This window comes from Halichoerus grypus, chromosome 14, assembly GCF_964656455.1.
Source record: "Halichoerus grypus chromosome 14, mHalGry1.hap1.1, whole genome shotgun sequence".
Lineage (NCBI taxonomy): Eukaryota > Metazoa > Chordata > Mammalia > Carnivora > Phocidae > Halichoerus > Halichoerus grypus.
The window spans coordinates 47,847,243-47,856,632 of NC_135725.1; the positions used below are offsets into that span (position 1 = coordinate 47,847,243).

Consider the following 9,390-nt stretch of genomic DNA (forward strand, 5'->3'; position numbering starts at 1 on the left):
AGTTTCAGTTTGTTTAAGAGATTACATATCTTTGTTCATATAGTTCTGAACCCCTACAGAACCTTTCTTCCTACTGGCTTGAAACCATTTAAATTATTCTGAGCCCCCCCTTTTTTTTGAGGTGAAGGGGAAAACTGAGATCTTGTCAAACAAGAATTAAAAAGTCATTTGTGATAACATTTTTATATTTTCATGAACAGAGCCATTATAAGACTTACAATATAAAAAATAAAAATCAACTTATTTTTTGAAGGACCTCTGAGGCACTGGAATTTTAAGTCTTGTGGTGGATGGTTTTAATTTTTTTCCCTTTTATTACTTCTTTCTCATTATGTAGGTCTGCCCAGTTGCAGCAATCATTCTAGGGCTCATGAAATAAATAACTGCACTGAGAAGCAGAGATTTTCTTCAATTTTCCTTTCTCTAAAAAACAAATGCTACTGACCCTTAGTAAGTTCAACAACTGTCAATGTACATACACATTGAAATAACATGAATTAGGATATGGTGAATCTGTGCAGGTCCCAAGTTGGTGGGCATTTTCTAGGATGGAGGAGAGCCTTATAGAGGCCTTCTTTCCCCTACTGAACAAAGCCTTTATTTATTCCCAAGGTTTTCTCCATTGGTTGGCTTACTGTCATAGAAGTTGGTCTTGTTTTAATACTTACTGACATTTTTTTTTTTTTTTTTTTAACTGAGGGGAAGTTCTCAAACCTGAGGAAAGCTGCAGTATGAGAAGAAAACAGTTGAGAGAAGAATTTGAGGCAACTTCTTCATCACTGGAAAAATACTACGGGTCATGCTCCTTACCCTCTTGTACCGCAGACAGAGGAACAAAGAGGAGGAGGCCTTTTCAATACTCTTTGGTCACCACCTGGCCCGGAAGGGATAAGCTGCCAAGTTTTGGACACTTTCCTCACGGTGTCTCGGAGTCAACCTGATCCATTCCCGGATTCTCCCCTCTAGAAAAAAAGGCTAGCTAGTTCCAAGCTGGGGAGGTGACCAAGAGACGTCCTCGGTCCTACCTTGCACCTCTCTTGAATCCACGAGGCCACCTCAGCCTCTGCCTGCCCCCACTTCCTCCTCCATCTAGTGAAGCCCCATTCCCGCTCTACGTGTAACCCCTGGTCTGTTACTCTGATCAAATCTTACTTGAAGAAATAGTTGGGGTGTGGGGCGAGGCTCAGGAGCGGCTAAAAGCTGAAGGGGTGCATTCGCGGAGTGGGATGATCAGTGGGCCATGCCTCTCAACTCTTGCTAGAGAGTCCTACGCCAGCTGCCAATTAAATTTCCAGGAATCCGCAGCGTCTCTAGGAATTGAGAGGCTGGGGAGGAGATAGGGTCCTGGAGGCTGGTTGCAGCCGGGAGGTGGGGGAGGCGAGGTCCGAAAAGCTTCGAGTCTCGCTTCCTGCTGGCGGGCTCTTTCTGGGGTTCTGGGGAGGCCCGTTGCAACCCCCGTCCGGCTCTGGGAGGCGGTGAGCCCCAGCTTGAAGTGGTCGGGAGAGGACTCGTGAGAGGGATTCCTAGAAGGGGGCAAGTTTTGTGACAGCAGGCCTAACGCCCAGGCACTTGGGAAATTAACACAGCTATGCATTTATCGTCTAGGTAAAAACGAAGTAGGTTGTGAATAGGCACGGTGTGCGTTAGTCTTAAGTCACAACTCTCTCGTGCTTTCTCCGGACTTTACAAGAACCTTCTTATATATGATACTTGCACAACTCAGTTTCCTCACTGTCTCCCCCAGTCTAACGCTAAGCAGGCTCTAGTTCATCCGTAACGTAGGATCATTTCAGGCTTCGAAAATGACCTATGTTTTTTACTGCTGACGGTCATCACACTTTGGAAAACTGGAAAGTATAACGAAAAAATTAAAGATTACCAATCCCAGTCCCCCCAACCTAAGGAAAGCACTATAGGTATTTTGGTACATAAACAGGGTGTGTATGTGTGTGTGTGTCCAGAGAGAGGAAAAGAGGAAAAGCAAAAATAAGAACTGTTTACTGTTTCGAATCTTGAAAAATCACCTAACCTTATAATGTAATCATTTCACATTCTATTAAATATTCTTCAGAAATGATTGTCTATAATATTCCAGAGTCCAGAATATTCCAGACCATTATTCCAGAGTATAGTTTCATGTCACAATTTAACATCTTATTGTTAGAATTCAAGGCAATTTTCAATTTCTTGCTACTATTTATCTGTCTATTGATCTTTGTCATAATCTTTCTTTCGTTGGATGATGCCTACACAGAGAATAGTTGAATAAAATGTATGAATATTTTTTTCTGATTAAAAAATTTTTAAAGTAAACACTATGCCCTACGTGGGGCTTGAACTCAGGACCCCAAGATCAAGAGTCATGTGCTTTAGGGACTGAGCCAGCCAGGTGCCTCCAAAAATGTATGGATATTTTAAAAGTTCTTCATACCTACAATAACAATGTCCTTGCCAGTGGGGTGTTTAAAAAGTGCATTAATCTCATTAGTCAATAAACAGACACAATATTAGTGATCATTATGTGAGAACGAGAATTTTGATATCTGTAGCTTTTTAAAAAAGCTATTCAATACAATAATTTTATATTTAGAAAGTGAAAGAACATCCATTGTTTACATAATTTAAACTGTAGAAATAAAGCACCACAAAAATTTTTTCTCAAGTCAGATTTTGCAGCAGACAGAAGGATTCTCTGGCCTAAGGTATTTTAGTATGGAGGGGGCAAGTGAGATTGTTATGCTTCTCAAAAAGGATTAAAAATTAAAAAGAATAAAAATACTGGGTCAAATGTTTAGCCTTCCTTTAAGAAAGTATTTTTGAGATGATTTGGATCACTTTACTAATAGGAGTCATTCACGTGTTGGAAAAGTGATTTAGCTTAACTCTACTACGGTAGTTACTAGTGATGAACTCCATGTAATTAAAGAGACTTATAAAATATTACGAACATAGACAAGGTTATGTCCTCCCTACCTTAGGATGACAATGGACTTTTTAAAATTCAAGAGTCCCCAAAGAAGTAAATGAATATTACGTTTTGCTTACTGAAAGTGTCACTGTTTCTTTAGAACATAATACAACCTGGGGATCATGTACACGTTGGGAATAATGGTTTATGCTAATGTACAGTGCTTACCTTGAGAGAACGCTATGCTGTTAAAGGTGATAAAAAACCCTAAGGGTTCCCAAATAGGAGTAAACAAATAAATACTTCATGTCATAAAAATACAACTGTTTTGTAAACACACCAAGGTAGAAGTAACAAATCAATTAATGTAATTCATCAGGCATGTGTGAAAAAGAAACTAGTAATATGGAATTTTATTATATACATTTTCCAGTCATATAAAAATAAAAAGTCATAATGAACATAGTTGCAGAAACCTTAAAAATAAAAAATAATTACATCTTATATATTTGTATTAATATTAAGTAATTCATACAAATAATTTTTTAGCATTGTGGTTCTTAAGAAATTGAATTAGTCCCAATATAATTACCATCCATATATATTCTTAAGTCAGTATAACCATAGGCATAATATATATTTATGTGAAATATATCATCAAACATCACTTATAATTAATACTTCCATATGTCACATATGTGTATAATTTCACAAGTAAAGGATAATTGCACAACTTTTTAAGACATATTCTATTCTACCTAAGTTGTGTGTCCTGTCTTCAGATATTCACTAAAAATTGGGCCAGATATTTACTAAAAATTGGGCTTTTCAAATAGTCAATACATTTTTTTAAAAGATTTTATTTATTTATTTGACAGAGAGAGAGAGAGAGCACAAGTAGGCAGAGTGGCAGGCAGAGGGAGAGGGAGAAGCAGGCTCTCCGCTGAGCAGGGAGCTGGACGTGGGGCTCGATCCCAGGACCCCAGGATCATGACCTGAGCCGAAGGCAGCTGCTTAACCAACTGAGCCACCCAGGCGCCCCTAGTCAATACATTTTTAAATAACTTTACATATTAGTCCTGAAAATTGATTTATACTTAAGTAACAAAAAATAAATGGCTACTTTCCATGAGCCTATTATTTTTATATTTTTAACATTTCATAAAAATATAAAAATACTGTATCTAACTTAAAGTAATTACAGTATTACATTGCGTAGTCCTAAAATAGAAAACACATAATTATGATATTTACATAGATTAAAATTTTCTACTTTGTTATTAGAGATTTCCAGAAGCAACCTAATACTTTAAGTAAATAGCTTTAAGTAGAGAGTAATAGTAACAACTCTGATATTCAAAAACATATGGTGGTTAAACGTTTGCTGGTCAGAATAAAGCACCATAAAAGAAACAAACAAACAGGGTCTTGTTAATGTTTTAAAATGAACTGAAGTTAAGTCCAGCAACATAGCATGAAATCCTTTACAAGCTCTTACTAATTCTTTTAAAAAACTGAACTTTCATAATAATATGAAAAAGAAAATGTGTATTTACCCTATAAGTTGTTTGTAAATTTTTTAAGATTTTATTTTTAAGTAATCTCTACACAAACGTGGGGCTCGAACTTACAACCCCGAGATCAAGAGTTGCCGGCTCTTCGGACTGAGCCAGCCAGGCCCCCTGCTTGTAAATTTTTGTGAATTGAGGCACCTAACTAAACACCCGTAGTTTTAACAGTTTTACACTTACATGACAAAGGCCTATTAACGTTACAATAAAAAAATAATTCCCCTTCTCCTGGCCTTTGCTTTTTCAAAACATCTATACCTGGGGAAAATGGATGCCCCAAGTAAGGTCACAAAAATGAAGCTTCATGAAATTGCTTTTAGATTTATATCCAAATTCTAACTAGGATTCTGCATATTGTAGCAATATAGATTTTCAATTTTTCTGGTCATAGGAAATTACACCGAGTAAAGATTTGTCTGATGTGAGGACAAAACTACCTAGGATTTTGTTTTTCAAGTAGGCCTCATTTTTTAAAAAGTGTTAATTGTGGCCTGATATGATTAAAATATGATCGGTTGTGATTGCTCAGACTCACCACAATAGATATGTTTTTTGCTAAACATTTTGCTAAGCATCATCCCGAGCAGTTTGAATCTGTTAGGGCTCCAAATATGAGATCTCCATCTTACTACCAAAGCCCAACTCTCTACTGACCACAAAAGCAAGTGTTTGCTCCTTCGATCAGTGTTACTATTTCGGGAAGTCAAACCATGTGCGAGCACCCACCCTGGAACATCCTCCACCTACTGTAAGCAGAGAGGGTTGACCTGGCAGGGGAGAAAACAGGTGGCCCACATAAAACCAACACCGTTAGTAATACTTTCCTCCAGGGCGAAATAAAGTGCCCTAGAAATACACCTTCACTGTGTGTGTGTGGGTGTGTGTGTGTGTTGTGTGCTATGTGGGGTGTGTGTGTTATGTGGTATGTGTGTGTGTGTGTGTGTATGTGTGTGTTTAATGACTCCCACCCAGGAAATTCAGGAGTGACTGACTTCTCAGGTGGGTTAGAATCTCCCGCTTCTCCCCGGAGTTTCACTGGATTGAGGAGGTGTGTGAAGGGGGCTCTGGGCTCAAGATATTCGGAGCACCGCACCTCTAAGTAACTGTAACCCGAATGGGGAAAGAGGGGAGAGAGCTTCCACCCCTAGAAACCTCCTCCTCCTATCCTGGTCCGGAAGATGGTTTATCTGTATTAAATCATACCAAACAAAATCTTCCAAGGGCCGACTGCGCCCGGGACTTTTCGAGGCCTTTCTTACCTGCTCTTCTAGGATGCGGCTGCTGCGGTCTGCGACGGCTCCTCACTAGCTTTAACACCAGGGCCGCAGCGGCCCGCACACCCGGCTCTGCCCACTCACCCGCGGGCCGCGTGATCCGCACCACAAAAGCCCTCACTCGCGGCGGGCCACCAGCGCGCCGAATCCGCACTGTGATCAAAAACGCGCGCACCATACTCTCGCCGCCGCCACCTCCTCTGTGCTCCGCGACCGCTGCGCCGCCTTTTGGCATCAGAGGTAGGCAGCGCCGCGCCCGCCCCCCGATCGCCGACTGGGACCCACGCACCGCCCCCCGCCCATCCCCGCCCCGCAGGCGCGCCCCCGCGTTCCCTGCGCGCGCTCGCGCGCCCCCAGACCTCCCCCCGATCTCAGAACCGTTCTGCGCCCGGCGCGCGCGGGAAAGGCCGGTGGTGAAGCCCGAGGGCTGCGCGCGCGCGGGCGGCAAGCACCCAAGGTTCCCCTCCCTCCCCCCGCCTCCTCTTTCCCGCCCGATCCGCGCTCTCCCCCACCTTCCCACCCTCCGCGCCGGCGCCCCACGCGGTGACAGCTCAAGGGCCTGTCGCCAGAACGCATCTCCAGGCCCCCGCCCCCTCGCAACATTTGTCACCTGACACGGCCGTAAGCAGGAACCACCGCATTGCGGCTGCTTCCAGTCCTGCTCGCGCCCCGGCTCCCCAACCCCCCTTCTTTTATTCCTCGCGCCACTCGCTAAGGGTCTTCCATCGCTCCAAACCGGATTATTTAAAAGAGAAAAAGAAAGGAAAAGCAAGGTCATCACAGCGCTGCATCAGCCATTCAGGAGGCTGGATGTCGGTTTTGAAAGAAATGGCGCTAAGCTCCACTTCTAGATTTGGGAAACGAGCGAAATTAAAGGAAACCGCTGCCTGCAGCCGACGCGACATCTGGACACTGAGTGGCGCTGGCGCCGCCGCAGCGGCGGGCTGGCCGCCCCACCAGGTAGGTGGAGCCGAACCCCAACCCCGGGGTCCCTGCTGGGTCGGGGGCACCTCTTCCACCCTCTGCTGCCCGCGTCGCCGAGGGCGCGGGGCTGGGCGGAGAAGCCGGGCAGTTTTTATTTTCGGTTTTAACCTCCGAGACGCAGCGCAACATCTGAACGCTTCTTCCTCTTTCCTCCGCCCGCGGCACTCCCCTCCCCCATGGGCTGCTCCCCGCTTTTCCCGGTTTCCCTGCGGCAGCCTGATGCCCGGCCGGCAGCCCTCCTCCTCCTCCACCCTGCCGGCGCTCCGGCACCCTTCGCTTTCGCTGCCGGACTCCTCCGCGTGGTCGCTCTCCCCGCTCCTCCCTTCCTCCTCCTGCCCCTCTTCTCTTCCACACCACTGATTCTTTATTGCTCGGCCATCCTCCCTCCTCCTCCCCCTTCCCCGCCGTGGTCCACTCAGCACAGGAAAAGCGGGGGAAGGAAAGGAAGCAGCAGCATAAAGGAGGGGTGAGTCGAGGATACAGAGGCGGCCTGAGGACAAGGAGCTCAGTTCCCAGAGCGCAGCCTGGCAGGTCCCCGGCTGCGGGGCTGGATGGAGCTCGGACGCGGGCTCGCTGGCTCCACGGAGGCGGGGAGTCGAGCCCAGGACGCCGCTTTCCGGCGGGCGGCGCTGACTCGGTGCCCCGGCCTCCCCCGCCTGCAGTCAGTCGCGATCGATCTAGAGCCTCGCCCGCTGCAGGCGCGGCCTGGCCGGCCGGGCGTGAGGCAGAGGATGTGGGACTAGCTAGGCCCAGCCTTCGCGGAACCTTAAAGGTGGCCCGCCGCGCTGTGGCTTCTACTTGTGCCCGGGCCTGGTGGTTTAGCGGCAGAAGAGGACCCTCAGCATGAGAGCCGACGGGGCCTTATACATCAGGTGCCAAGCTCCGCGGTACGTGGAGACAGTGAGGTTTGCGTTGCCCAAGCCACCGTACACTACGGAGAGGCCAGGGCTGGCGGCAGGCTTCTGCCCGTTCTCCATCCCTCCCCTCATCGCACGACTTAGCCGCCGACCAGGCCGGTTGCATGAAGTGAGACTTAGGTACCAGTCTTAAATAGCTACTCTAAATATCTAGATCTTCACAAACGCGCCTCTCCCCTCTCCTGTGGGATCCGCTCAGAATTTCCCGAACACCGTGTTCCCTGCTGGGGCTTTGTGCCACTGCCCCCCCCCCCACTCCCATAATGTCCAGGATATTAGTTTCTTCTCTCAGGTAACTCTTGATGATCAGAATTCCATGAGAAACTTGCCACCCCTCCGTCCAGAGGGAATCCCCTTTCTCGGTCTTCATAGGCTAGCTCTTTCTCCTTAAGATCTCAAGTTTCCCTGCTCAGAGACTCTCCCTCTCTCAGGCCCCATCTTATCACCATGGTGGGGTTTTTTTTTTTCCCCCTTTTTGTATAGCATTTAGCGAACAAATTATCCTATGTAATTGTTTACTTGTTTGTGGTTTGTCTCTTACAGTAGTCTGTAAACTCCATGGGAGGCAGATCCTGCTCTCTTGCACTACACCAATGACCCTCTCCCCCCCCCCCCGTCCTCCAAAAAAACCTTCATAATGTATATCATTAGTAAAAATATACAATTATAATGAGGGGATTTCATTTTATGGCCCAGAGGAGGGGCACTTTAGAGGGTGGGTAGTTCAGAGAAAGCATCCTGGAGGAAAAAGGGAGCTGCCAGATTCCAGCATGGTATTATTGAAGGAACCTGGAGAAGTGGAAGAGTGAGGGTTTCCAGGCAGGCGATTAGCTGTGGCACTAAACCATGGAAGAAGACGTGTGTTGCACATCTCCTGAAATTATTAGTTTCCAGAGAAAAATTGGAAAATTTTTATATAAAATTTCTAGAGAAATTCTGTTTCCAGAGAAACAGAACCAATAGGATGGGTGTGCGTGTGCCTGTGTGTATGATTTATTCTAAGGAACTAGCTTATCTGATTATAGGGGCTGGCAAGTCTGAAATCTGCAAGACAGATAGTTGAGGCTGGAGACCCAGGGAGGAGCTGATGCTGCAGTTTTGAGTCAAGCAGCCTGGAGAAAGAATTGCTTCTTTGGAAAAACTGTCTTTTCACTTAAGGCCTTGGTGAGTTCTGCACACATTATGGAGGGTAATCTGCTTTATTCAAAGTCTATGGATTTAAATGTTAATTATACTTAAAAGTACCTTCCCAGCAACATCTTGACTGGTATTTGACAAAACAGCTGGTACTGTAACCTAGCCAAGGTGACACCTAATATTAAATATCATATTATCCCATTATGTCTAGGGTCTGCTGAGCCTCAGTTTTCCAGACAAGTTTAAATTCAGGAATCTGTCTGTATTGATTGGACCCATATAACTTAACCTGTAGCCCTTTCATCTTCACCCAGACTTGTTCTGGGGATAAGGGAAGTTGCCCACTTCAGAGGAATGCCATTTGAGTAAGAGCATTAAGTAAGGTCATTCATTATACAATAAGCTCTGTGTTCAATGAATATAAGTTTTAAAATTTAAACTTAAATCCCATCTTGGTTTTCCCCTGCTGCCCAGTACCTGTGTTTTGTAAGTTGTGGCATGCAGGGGAATTCTATGCAATTTTAATAGTAGAGTAAGCAAAATACAATTACGTAGATGAATCTTTAGCAAAACAACCAATTTGTGGCATTACAAAGACT

At 45.3% G+C, this 9,390-nt stretch overlaps 1 protein-coding gene and 2 long non-coding RNA genes across 5 annotated transcripts in view; 2 read left to right on the forward strand and 1 right to left on the reverse strand.

Moving 5' to 3' along the window:
- Positions 1-2,275, forward strand: part of LOC144380007 (uncharacterized) — a 27,918-nt gene extending 25,643 nt beyond the window's left edge. The window contains exon 3 of the long non-coding RNA XR_013443665.1: positions 700-2,275. This is a non-coding gene — a long non-coding RNA (uncharacterized LOC144380007). The remainder of the gene's footprint in view (positions 1-699) is intronic.
- The window catches only part of LOC118529721 (cyclin-dependent kinase inhibitor 2A-like), a 27,429-nt gene extending 21,467 nt beyond the window's left edge, over positions 1-5,962 (reverse strand). Inside the window, exon 1 of one of the 2 annotated variants that reach the window (XM_036082663.2) lies at positions 5,838-5,962. The gene's annotated coding sequence lies outside the window, so the exon portion shown is untranslated. Of the gene's footprint in view, positions 1-5,738 lie in introns of both variants that reach the window. The other variant, XM_036082662.2, reaches the window with a different exon arrangement.
- A 538-nt stretch (positions 5,963-6,500) lies between these two features.
- The window catches only part of LOC144380006 (uncharacterized), a 247,033-nt gene continuing 244,143 nt past the window's right edge, over positions 6,501-9,390 (forward strand). For both annotated transcript variants that reach the window (XR_013443663.1, XR_013443664.1), the window contains exons 1-2: positions 6,501-6,713; positions 8,680-8,818. This is a non-coding gene — a long non-coding RNA (uncharacterized LOC144380006). The remainder of the gene's footprint in view (positions 6,714-8,679; positions 8,819-9,390) is intronic.